The sequence below is a fragment of the Otolemur garnettii genome, unplaced genomic scaffold, assembly GCF_000181295.1.
Source record: "Otolemur garnettii isolate 467f Iridium unplaced genomic scaffold, OtoGar3 scaffold00031, whole genome shotgun sequence".
Classification (NCBI taxonomy): domain Eukaryota; kingdom Metazoa; phylum Chordata; class Mammalia; order Primates; family Galagidae; genus Otolemur; species Otolemur garnettii.
In genome coordinates, this window is record NW_003852426.1 from 16137030 (window position 1) to 16148979 (window position 11950).

The following is an 11950-nucleotide window of genomic DNA, read 5'->3' on the forward strand; positions in this document are numbered from 1 at the left end:
GGCTGGGGATTCAAACCCGCCACCTTAGGTGTATGTGGCTGGCGCCTTAGCCGCTTGAGCCACAGGCGCCGAGCCGTATTAGTCAGTTCTAACCAGGTTATGCTGCTATAATGAACATACCCCAAACATTCAACTTATAATGACAAAGTCTTATTTCTTGCTTACCTGATACTTTGGCTTTGCTCCAACATGATTTTTTTTTTCTAGGATCAGGGTGGAAGGAGCATCTGCTGTTTGGGACATGCCACTCTTATGGCAAAAAGAAAGGAGGGCTCTGTTGATTCTTAAAGCTTCTGTGCAGTTATGGCTCACATTCCATGGACAAGAGAAGGTCACGAGGGGAAAAATAAGCATACACAAAAATACAATTTATCACAACATCTAAAAACCTTACAATAACCTTAGAACTCATTTGTGAAAATGTCCAGTCATATAAAATCCCTTGGCAAAGGCAATTTATATAGTCAAACAAATCTAAATAAGCCTTATTTATTTATTTTTATGATTATTATTATTTTGAGGCAGAGTCTAAAGCTGTCACCCTGGGTAGAATGCTGTAGTGTCATATCTCCTGGCAACCTCAATCTCTTGGATGTAAGTGATTCTTTTGCTTCAGCCTCCCAAGTAGCTGGGACTACAGGTGCCCGCCACAATGCCCAGCTATTTTTTTTGTTGTTGCAGTTGTCATTGTTGTTTTAGCTGTCCAGGGCAGGGTTTGAACCCACCAGCCTTGGTGTATGTGGCCAGTGCCCTACCCACAGAGATATAGGTGCCACCCATAAGCCTTATTTTTTGTCAGAAAAAAAATCGGATTTAAATTTTCAATTCAAATATACTTGATGCATGTCTATTGCAACTACCAATTTCTAAGTTATAGATAGATAGTCACACAAAGCTCTGCCATTACTTGGTTTTTTTGGAAGAAAGAAGGTTCCATCCCTGTAATAATTCTTACTAAAGACTTTATTGCTTTGCTGTCAAGGGGTTCTTTTCAGGAGCAATGCATTATTGAATTGTCCACTTGTTTGGTATCCCAGAGGTTTTTACTTACCAAGATCATGCCCCCAAACAAGATCTGGGTAGGCAAGAAATAGATCCTATGTTGTCAAATAGGAAAATAGCAACTGAGCAGGGAAGTTCAGAGGCAGAATGGTACACTGGAGGTGCCAAGGTCAAGAACATTTATGAAAATGATTCTCTTAATATTAGTTGCATCTGCATCTGTGTGCTCCTCTGGAAAGTCCTGGGATCCCCATAGGGGCACACATTCCAGTTTGAAGATTATTTCTGTAATGTTGGGATAGGTGAAGGTGAAGGTGCACCTAGAATAATGAACTGGAAGAAGTCCAGTGAATAAAAGAACTAGAAATAAGAAAGTAGAGTAATAAATATGAATTATGAAATATGTACTTGTCTTCATGCATTTACTGGCACACAACTCTTGTTTTTTTAGAGATAGAGTCTCACTTTGTTGCGCTCGGTACGGTGCCATGGCATCACAGCTCACAGCAACCTCCAGCTCTTGGGCTTAGGTGATTCTCTTGCCTCAGCCTCCCAAGTAGCTGAGACTACAGGCACCCACCACAATGCCCAGCTATTTGTTGATGCAGTTTGGCCAGGGCTGGGTTTGAACCTGCCACCCTTGGTATAAGGGGCCAGTGCCCTACTCACTGAGCCACACGCGCAGCCCCTGGCATACAACTCTTAAAATCCTTGGACTCTGTCAAGAGATCAGTATCTTTTTGTATACTCATGAATTGACTAGTGGCTAAGGGCTTCTAGCTAGCTTTAGGGTGGGTGAGGGCTGGAAAGACCAAGGCATGATTAGAGGGTTGGGACTTTCAGACCCACCCCAACCTTGGGAGAAGGGAGAGGAGTGAAGGTAAAGTTAATCACTAGTGACTAATGATATGATCAATCGTGTCTACCTGTAAAAGCCTCCACAAAAACCCAAAGGACAAGGTTCTCAGAGTTTCTGGATAGCTGAACATGTGGAGAGTCCTGAAGGGTGGCTTGTCCCTGTGAGAGCATGGAAGGTCTGCACCCCTGTCCCCGTACCTAACCCTATGCATCTCTTCATCTGTATCCTTTGTAATGTTCTTCATAGAAAAGCAGCAAATGTGTTTCCTTGAGTTCTGTGAGCTGTTCTGTCAAATTAATGAAACCCAAGGAGGAGGTCTTGAAAACCCCAATTTATGGCTAATTGGACAGAAGTACAGGAGACAACCTAATACTTGAGATTGGTGTCTGAAGTGAGGCTTGGTCTTATGGGGCTGGATCCTCACCCTGCAAGATCTGATGTTATCACCAGATCAGTAGTGTCAGAACTGAATTGAATGAGAGGACACCCCCCTAGGGTCCACTGCCGAACTTTCAGCTTGATGTCTGGAGAAAACTTCCCATACATCTCATCACATAAGGCCTTTGTGTGTTGACTGGTGTGGTGTGAGAGAAAGCAAAACCAGTGTTTCCTCCTCACAGACAAAGCTTAGAGTAGAGTTGAGACAAAGTTGAGAGGTAAAAGCTTTCCCTGACTAAAGCTGGCTGAGGAGATGACACAAAACTTGCTCCTCTAGGAGAAGAGAAATCAGTGATGAGGTTGGATAAGGAAAGAACATTCGGGGCTGCCTCCCAGAGTGAGGGGTGAGCATAACAACAAGAAAGCATCCTGGACACCGGCCCACGAAGGATGAGTATGTTGATGCCCGTTTGAGGAAACATCTTGTGCATGGTCTCGAGACAATTTCACAATTTCAGAGGAAGTTTGGGAATGATTGATTTCATCTTCTTGTCGCCAGTGTGATTAAGATACACATGTACACAGACACACACACACACACAGAGTTTCCTATTAATGTAGCTCATATGACTTATAGATCATAAGATCTAGATCATAGATCATAGATCTCTAGAAACATTTTTCTAGGCCATCTCCTGTTCTGGATCCTACCACCATCACCACCCCCCACCTTCATGTCCCTTTCTTCACCATCTCTTCTTCCTTCTTCTCTTTCCCTTCTTTTCTGCACCTTTCCTGCTCCCCCCTTTTATTCCCATTGTCATGCCCAAAGAATTTACCCTGCCTCAGTTTTTCAATCAACATGGACACTAATTTGGAAGAAACGAACATACTGCTTACCTTACCTCAGGAAGCCTTTTAGCTTGGGAAGAACAGTTGTATTGCAGAAATGAATCAAAAAGATAACATCCCTATCCAGGAATGTCTCTCTAGCTAGGATCAGTGTGGCACAGAGCCAATGGGCTTGCTTATGGTACTTAACCAAGTTGATAGGTTTGCACAGAATTGTACGATCCAAGATGGGGAAAGAAATTTAGAGACCATGTAATGAGATACCCTTTTTAGAAAAGAGAAACTGAGGCCAGAGATGGAACGAGATTTGTCCAAAGTCACATAGGATTGGAGATTTTCCACCTCATAGCCCATGGTATACAGGAGAAGTTGGGACTCGTGTGTCGATAGTCCAGAAGAAATCCATTGATTCACCAGCACAGGTGAGCAAATGCACACACATATGTGTAGAGTGGTTACAGAATATGTAGTAGATGCTGTGTGAACATGCTGTTCTGTATCTCCTTTTTGTAGGGTCCTCTGCCATCCTCAGTGCCAGCACCCTTTGTTATGCTGGAGAAAGTTATGATATGGGACTGACCATTTGCCCAGCATGAGGAGCCTGTCAATGATGGCCTATGCATATGGCCTGCAAGCTTTGGCTTTGTGAACCAAGCAAAAAATCCATCTACCAAGAATGTTTGGAACATAGATGGGAAGTGTGCTTGGTGCTGCCCCAGAAAATGGTGGGAGAGGCAGAAGGTCTTAGGGAGATCCTGCTCTGAACTGACTTCCAGAGATTGTCATTGCAATGAAACCGACCACTGTCAAAACGTCAGTCTCGAGGGTCTTGAGTTCTATGCTGGCACACATAGATTTTGTGTATTATATAATGTTATATATGTACCTGTGTATTTACACACATGCACACATCTGTGTGTGTGAGAAAAAGACCAAGTGAGAGGGAGTGCACTGTGGGCTGTGTGAGCAGTGCTGCCTGTCAGCCTCATGGTACTCCCCACGGCACGTGGAGCCCTCTGCACTGCTCTGCAAGCTTTCATGAGGCCCCGATCAAAATGATCCAGGCAGCACTTAAAAGGAATGAAAGATCCCAGTTCAGTGCAGCTAATTCATCCCTACTGCTGGTCCAGTGGCCATGGTGGAATGCCTGCTGCTCAGCAGCCCTTGTCAGTAGCAGAGTTTGCAGCCCCCAGCACCGGCTGCCCATCAGCAAGACCGAGTCTCTTTTCTGAGGCACGTCATCTGGCTGGGAAGTTAGGCGTCTGCCTTGGGCCAGGGCAGCTCTGGGATGGGAAGCAGTGGGGTCAGGTGGCCTTTGCCCGGGACTGCCTCTCCTAAGGGAACAGATGACAATTCCTGAGTGTGTCAGAGTGTGATAGATGGGGAGTGGTGGGACAGGAACCTGGTGCTGCTGCTCTCTGGGGACCCTGGGGGACTGTGTGGAAGACACGCTCCACCCTGTGCTCTCCCTTCCCTCCCTCCTTTCCCAGCAGCGGTGCCTGGTAAGGCTGCAGGATCCCTGACCTCTACAGAGTCCCCTTGTCTTTGAGCTTTGGGGCCCATGCTGGGATCTTACAAGATTTTTGTGAGGTCCTGGGCAAGCAGCTTTTCTCTTCAGGATGCCTTGTCCTGCCAGCCAAGTCACACTCCATTGAGGTCACAGGAGATGGATTATTTCACACAGGCATTTGCAAATGACAGCTCATAGTTGAATCCGTGAGTAGGTGTTGATGGCAGAAACACACAGGCTTCTGCTCCCATCCCTGTGGTATACCCCACCCAGTATCTGCTCCCCACCTTTCCTACTTGCAGAAACCCTTGGGTCTTCTCAGAGTTTCAGTTTTCCCTGGGGTTCAGTGGGTGCCATAATGGATGTGGAACCCGATCTGGGGTGGCTGGGAACCTCAGCGTGCCATGGGCTCCACCTGCCTGCGCCAGCAGGGCAAAGGCTTGGGCTGAATGGCCTTCTCAGGAGCCTGTGGTAGCAGAAGCCACCCATCAATTGCCAACGTGTGTGAGAGGACCACACACTGCTGTTTTCCTTTGTAATACACACCCTCTGCGGCCTCCCCCCACCTCATGTTAGGCTTGATGCTGTGCTATATCCAAGGAGTTTTTCTTGGCACAATTGTGGATTTGTCTCTATTTTTGACACAGGCCACAGGACAATTGTTCTCAAACACAGCAAAATAGAGAAGGGAGTAATTGTGACCAAATCCTCCTCTTTACCACCTGCTCTTTCATTTCCTGCCTCTCTCAAGAGTTTTAGACAGGACCACCATGGCCCCTCTGCTCTCCCCTCCACCCCAGAGCCCACCCCTGCCCCTAAACTCCTTCAGAAATTATAATGGGAAGAATTTCTGAACAGCCCGCCTTAAAGGTAAGACAACTGTGATGTTTTATTCTGAAGTTCTGTTATTTTGTTTTTTGCCTCTCGTCAGCTCAGGAAAACTGCTAGTTTGAACCAGGATTCCTCAGACTCCAAAGTTACTCAGATCATGAATATCAAGAGCCAGGGCTTTAAAGCGCCACTGTTTCTCTCCTTCTCTACCCCCAAATTGGTCAATTATTTTGTTGACTTGCTGCACATTCCCCAAACTCTTCGTAGTTGAGTGCCTTGTCCTTCATACACAAAAATAAGATCCTATAGTCTTACTCAACCACCGTGGTACAACCTTAGTAGCTCATGGCTACCTGCAGGATGAATTTCAGAGTCGGCCAAGCTGCTAAGTACAATTGTTTTAGGTTGTACACTGCACAATGGCAAGGTGCACCACTCTCTGTACAACTACACTAAGACCCTGTTACAAATGAAGCATTCAAGGAGCTTCCCAGTGCATCTCCAGGCCACTCTTGTACTTATGCTCCCTAAGTCTAGGGAAGCACCTTTATCTTTAGCCAGTCTGGATTCACTTAAACTTTGAAACTCACCTTAAAATTTCTACATCCAGGCCCTTTTGCCTACACTTTTCCCTTTGCATGAGGAACGCTGCCACCTCATCTCAACCTAGTTGCGTCTTCCCAGTCCTTCAAACCTACCTTACATTTTACCTTCTCTGACTGTCTTCCCTGCCCATCCCACCTGGAAGCCACGCTATTTCTTGTGAATTTCTGTAGCACTTGCTGTCAATAGAGAGACACACTATACACAGTTGGAATTTTAGGTCACTTTCAATGCTCCCAATAGCTCCAACTAAAACGTGCACATTTGAAGACAGAGCCTGTGTGTAGTCATTTCCTGACAGTGCCTGATACTCAAAGGCTGCTCAATAAATTGTTGATCTCCCAGCTGGTTGTTCAAGTTGCTTTGTGAAGCCACTCACCCTCTCTCCCACTCCCTTGCTATTTTATTCCAGTCTCTAGAATTTTATAACAACAGAGATGGTTCCAGAAAGCTGACACAGGCCATTTCCTCCAAACAAACCCATGTTTTCACATGGCATTCTATGGAGCTTTCTATCACATTAAAGAAAACCTGTGTTTAAGTTCCACTGAATGCATTCATAATAACAAAAATAAAATAATAACCATTTATTAGTGCTAACTGTATGCATATGCACTATTTTATATATGGTATCTTTTTTTTTTTTCTTTCTTTGAGACAGAGTCTCACTCTGTTGCCCTGGGTAGAGTGCCATGGGATCGTATTTCACAGCAACCTCAAACTCCTGGGCTCAAGTGATCCTTCTTTCTTGGTCTCTCAAGTAGCTAGAACTATAGGCATCCTCCATGACACCATGACAGCTGGCTAGTTTTTTTTTTGTTTTTTTCCCCCTATTTTTAGTAGAGAACTCTTGTTCAGGCTGGTCACAAACTCCTGAGCTCAAGCAATTCATCTGCTTCAACCCCCCAGAATGTTAGGATTATAGGTGTGAGCCACCACATCCTGCTACATATGTTGTCTTATTTAATCCTCAGCAAACCAACAAAGTAGATATTGCCCCAGGCTTATAGATGGTTAAATGAAGGCTCAAATAAGTAAAGTCATTTGTCTCAAATCACAGAGCTAGTTAGCGGAGGCCCTAGGAGTTGAACCCTACCCTTCTGAATCTCTAGAGTCTTAACCACTGTGCTGATAACCAAGGTCTCCCGTGTCTGGTCAACAACACATGTGAAGGACATCATGGTGGTGAGGCACTTTCTAGGTTCAGGGAAGACCCTGATATGGCTAGAGGCCTTGGTTCTCATAGTGTGTCTGCCAGAAACTAGGTAACAGGCCGTATCTTTAAAATTAAGAGATTGGACGGGGTCCCTTCCTATTCTAAGAATTTATTTACGCAACTACAAGAAAGTAAAGGCATGGTCCTTGCTTCAAGGAATTTACAATCTTGTAATGGAGGGAAGATACAGACCTTAGCAGACACAGAGCTAGCTAAGGTGGGATATGCACCAGCACAGGGACTGGGAAGCAGGGTGAGCTCGGACCCGCCGTCAGAAGGGTTCCTTTTCTGGAAGAACAATGAGCTTGACCTTCACAACAGGGCCTGGGGAGGCTTGCTGAAGGGGGGTCCAGATCATAACCCCAGGATGTTTATCAGCCAGGCCATTTCGACCCTTCAACAAGATGTTTCTTGAGCAAATTTTTTGGAATTTTGGTGGGCTCTGACCTGCAGTTTTCACTTCCAAAATAACTTGACTTTTCTAAAGTGGTAATTTCATTTTCATGATGATACTAAACTGAACCCACATGATCTCTAATTGAAAGCAGGTCTTGGGCTGCAGAGTTGCCAAGAAGCAGTAAGAAACATGCTTATTCTACTACTTTGCTCAAGGCACTCAGCATTTTTGAATGCCTGGGCAGAAATATAGTTTTTTAAATGAAGCCAATCCCGGAGAGAGGAGGGGGTGAGGGGAGGAGAAGGCAAGGCGAGCGGGGGGTTGGAAGAAATGGGAGAAGGGATTTTTTTTTTTTAATTCAAAGAGAGGAAAATAATACTTTGATTTTTGTATTTAAATTTTTCTGTTTGTCTCTGCCATCTTTTGGTATTAGTGAAATCGGGGTGTGGCCTGTGCATCTTGGAGTTGGGGTGGGAGTGCAGCTGAGGGTCCTTCAACTTCCAAGTGGGTATTCTGACTTCCTTCCTCCCAGAGAAGGCAAGGGCCTGCTTCGTGAAGGAAGCAGGGAATTATTCCTTTTTTTATTTTCTTTCCCACATCACTTCACTTGTTCTATTAATTGTATCCTGATGAGAGATGCATTAAACCCTCCTCCAGTGGCAGTTGGAAGATTGTTTTGATAAATCTCTTTTGGAGGAAGGCAAGAAAGCAGACTTGGCTTCTCTTTTCTTTCTCTTTTTCTTTTCTTTCTTTTTTTTTTTTTTTTTTAGAAAACAGCAAAAATTGTCTCAGGGAAGGTCCCAGAAAACATAGACACAAAGGAAATCTTATAATGACTTTTTAAAAAAGAAACAAACTGAATCTCTTTCTGAAAACAAAAATTATATAACAGATTAAATGCATATCAGAACTTTCCGGCGGAAGTTCAAGCTGTCTTTTAAATACAGTTGGGAGCTGAGTAATCACACGGTGTTTTTCTGAGACTCTTTCCTTCCTGCTGCCCTCCGTTTCCTGCAAGGCACCATCTTAGACAAATTTGCTAGAGGAGATTCCAGGTTCTGTGGCTCCGTCCCACTCTGTCAACTAACATCCTCCTGAGTGCTGCTCTGGGCTCCGTTGGCTGCCAGCCCCGCGGGTGTCCTTCGAGGGCGTCCACAGCATCTCTGTGCCCCTTCCTGCTCGGCCCTGCTATTTCCAGCATCAGGCCTTTGATGCCAGGGCTGCCCATTGCTTGGGCTCTCCCAGAAGAATTCTTGGCGTGATTTTTATTCTCTTTCCCACTTTCCCACAGTAGGCAAGGAAAACCATAAAAGGAGGTATGAAGACAAAGTACAGAGAAAAGGAGAGCTCTAGATCTCAACTTTGATGGTTGCCTACATTTAAAGGAAAAAAAAAAAACCCCAAAAACAAACCCACAGCACCCTGGGCTAGAAAAGGGTAACCCAGAGCTTGGGTTGAAAGAGAAAGTCTCGAGGGGGAAAATATTTAAAAGTGCAACCACAATGCCTCAAGATAGATGTGACTCAGTGACTTCCCAAAACATGGATTTCAGATAAATATCACATTATGTCCTTCTGGTACTCTTCACTTGATTTTTCCGAGGTGGTTGTGATGTCTTTAATTTAAACCCTGCTGTATTACGCACCCACTGTACTTTCCAGGGAAGGCATGCAGGTGGGAAGGTCCAGTGGGGACATGGGCTTTCTCCCAATGTCCTCAAGGACTGCTAAGTCTTGAAACCCTGAGAAGCCAGAACATCTGGTCCATTTCAGCAGTTTATTCACAAGTTAAGCCAGTCATCTGGATGTTTTGTCTACGCAGTGCCAAACATCTGGGTTGACAATTTTTTTTAAACCAGACTTACTAGATGTTTTGGCATTGTGTAGACAGAAATTCAATTTTTCGATCATTATTTCTGTACTCATTTGTGATTCTTAGTAACTGGCCCTAGAGTACAATGGAAGGGAGAGATAGAAAGGCTGTGTGTGTGTGCTTACAGACTTTCTCAATAAGTATGTTTGTACAATCAGTGAAAACTGGATAATCTTGCTGATTACTTTTCTGGGACTGTCTACATAACCTTATATAATCAGTGTGCTGTACCTTTTTGGAGGCATCCACACAATGCTATGTCAGTGGTTTGACTACTCAGCTTTTTTGTTGGTAGACAAAATTACCCAAATAATATGGTGTGCTCATTATAGATGCTCCAAATTCCTTTTGAAAGAATTATAATTTTAATGCTTTTAACAAGCACTTAAAAACAGAGAGAATTAAGTGATTCCTGAAAAATGTTTATGAGGATTAGGTTATCTCTGATTTTGGTATTTATTCTTTCAAATAAGATTGTAAGATACTGAACAGCAGGTATGATTTTAAAAAAGCTTTATTACTTAATTGGTCAGTGGTGCTATCCAGAATGATGGTAGTGGCAATGGTGGTGAGGAGACAGCTAGAATGTAAGTTTAAGCTTCCTTTTCATTTACTTAGAGTTATTATATGTTACCTTTCTCTGTAGGTTCTAGACTGTAAGTATATATTACACAAATGAAGGAACACTACTGAACTAGACAGACCTTTCCTTCTCCCCCACAGAGTAGGGAAAGATATTAACTTGTGGAATTTTTTTGTGCCAGCTTACTTCAGTTTCGGGGTAGGGAAGGAACTTGATATCTGGAAAAAGATTGCCCCTGATTCTGAATGCAATTTCATCATTAACTCCATGTAAACCTGTAGCAAATCCCTTCTCTGGGCAGGAGCTTTGATTGAAGGAGAATGTGGCAGAAATTGGTCTTGGTCTGCCTGGGAGATCCAGGAGGCCAGGTACCTCTCTCTTCTTCTTAGTCAAGCACGATAATAACATAACCAAAAGCAGGTGTTAAGAGTTTGACTACAGAGCCAGGGAGTGATCAAGAAATAGCAACAGGTCAAAAGTGATCAAGCACTCGTCCTAGGCAAAGATCAGGGATTGGAGCAGTTCCAGGCTGGAACAGTTGTCCAATCTATTTTTTTTTTTATTTGATTTGATATTTTGTGCTACTGGAGGCCAACTATATTTAAAAAGCCAGAAATGAGACAGTGCTTCAGGTTGTGGGATTCTCCTTTTTGAACTCAGAGGTGAGTCTCTTCTTCCTCTGAGACTGTGTGATCCTATACAAGAAGTGATGCTCACAAGGCTGGGCACAGTGGCTCATGCCTGTAATCTCAGCACTCTGGAAGGCCAAAGTGGGTGGATTGCCTTAGCTCAGGAGTTTAAGACCAGCCTGAGCAAGAGCAAGACCTTGTCTCTAAAAATAGCTGAGCATTGTGGCAGGTACCTATAGTCCCTGCTACTTGGGACGCTGAAGCAAGAGGATTGCTTGAGCCTAAGAGACTAAGGTTGCTGTGCGCTATGATGCTATAGCACTCTACCCAGGGTGACAAAGTGAGACTCTGTCACAGAAAAAAAAAAAAAAAGCAAAGAAAAAAAGAAATGATAACGCATGCATCTCACGATGATTTCCTGTTGATAAATCCATCAGGCATTTAGTTGTTTCTGAATGTCATTTTGTCCTTGCCCTTGTGCCTGTATGATTGTTCAAGAGCCAAATTGGAATAATCCTTCAGCAAATTTGTCTAAGAAATGTAAGAAATGTAGTAATTTATATGTAGCTTGAGAAATGACCTGTGATATAAAATGCTGAAGTACCTACTGGACTAATTCTTGAGTGGCACAAACAGAAAAGCAGAGCAAAGGCTATGAAAATTGAAATTCTATTAGAACCAACACCCACAGAAAGCAGGGCGAGACTGTGGACTAAAGCTAAAACGGCTCCTTGTATAATAAAAACAAACAGAAGACAAAACATATTCAGAGAATTTTAACAGTTCCCAGAGTATCACAACCTAATATTTAAATGTCCATGATGCCATCCAAAATTACTCAACATACCAAAAAAACCCATAAAAATGGGATCAATGTCCAAAGGAAAGACAATTTACACATGCCATACCCCAGGTGACCTACATGCTGGAATTATCAGGGGAAGACTTTAAAACAATTCTTAGAGTTATTTTCCTTTGGATAAAGGTAAACAATTTAGAAATGAATGGAAAAGAGAGAATTTCTCAAATGAAAAATACAAACTAAAAAAAAAATCAAATGGACATTTTAGAGTATCATACACAATATATGAAATAAAAAAATTATTAGATGGGCTCAGTATCAAACTGAAGGTGACAGAGAAAAGAGTTCATGAACTTGAAGACAGATTAACAGAAATTATCCAAGGGCTCGGCGCCTGTGGCTCAAGCGGCTAAGGC

At 43.5% G+C, this 11950-nt stretch overlaps 1 pseudogene; it reads right to left on the minus strand.

The window, feature by feature from the left end:
* Positions 1-10731: 10731 nt before the first annotated feature.
* The window catches only part of LOC111725073, a 4611-nt pseudogene continuing 3392 nt past the window's right edge, over positions 10732-11950 (minus strand).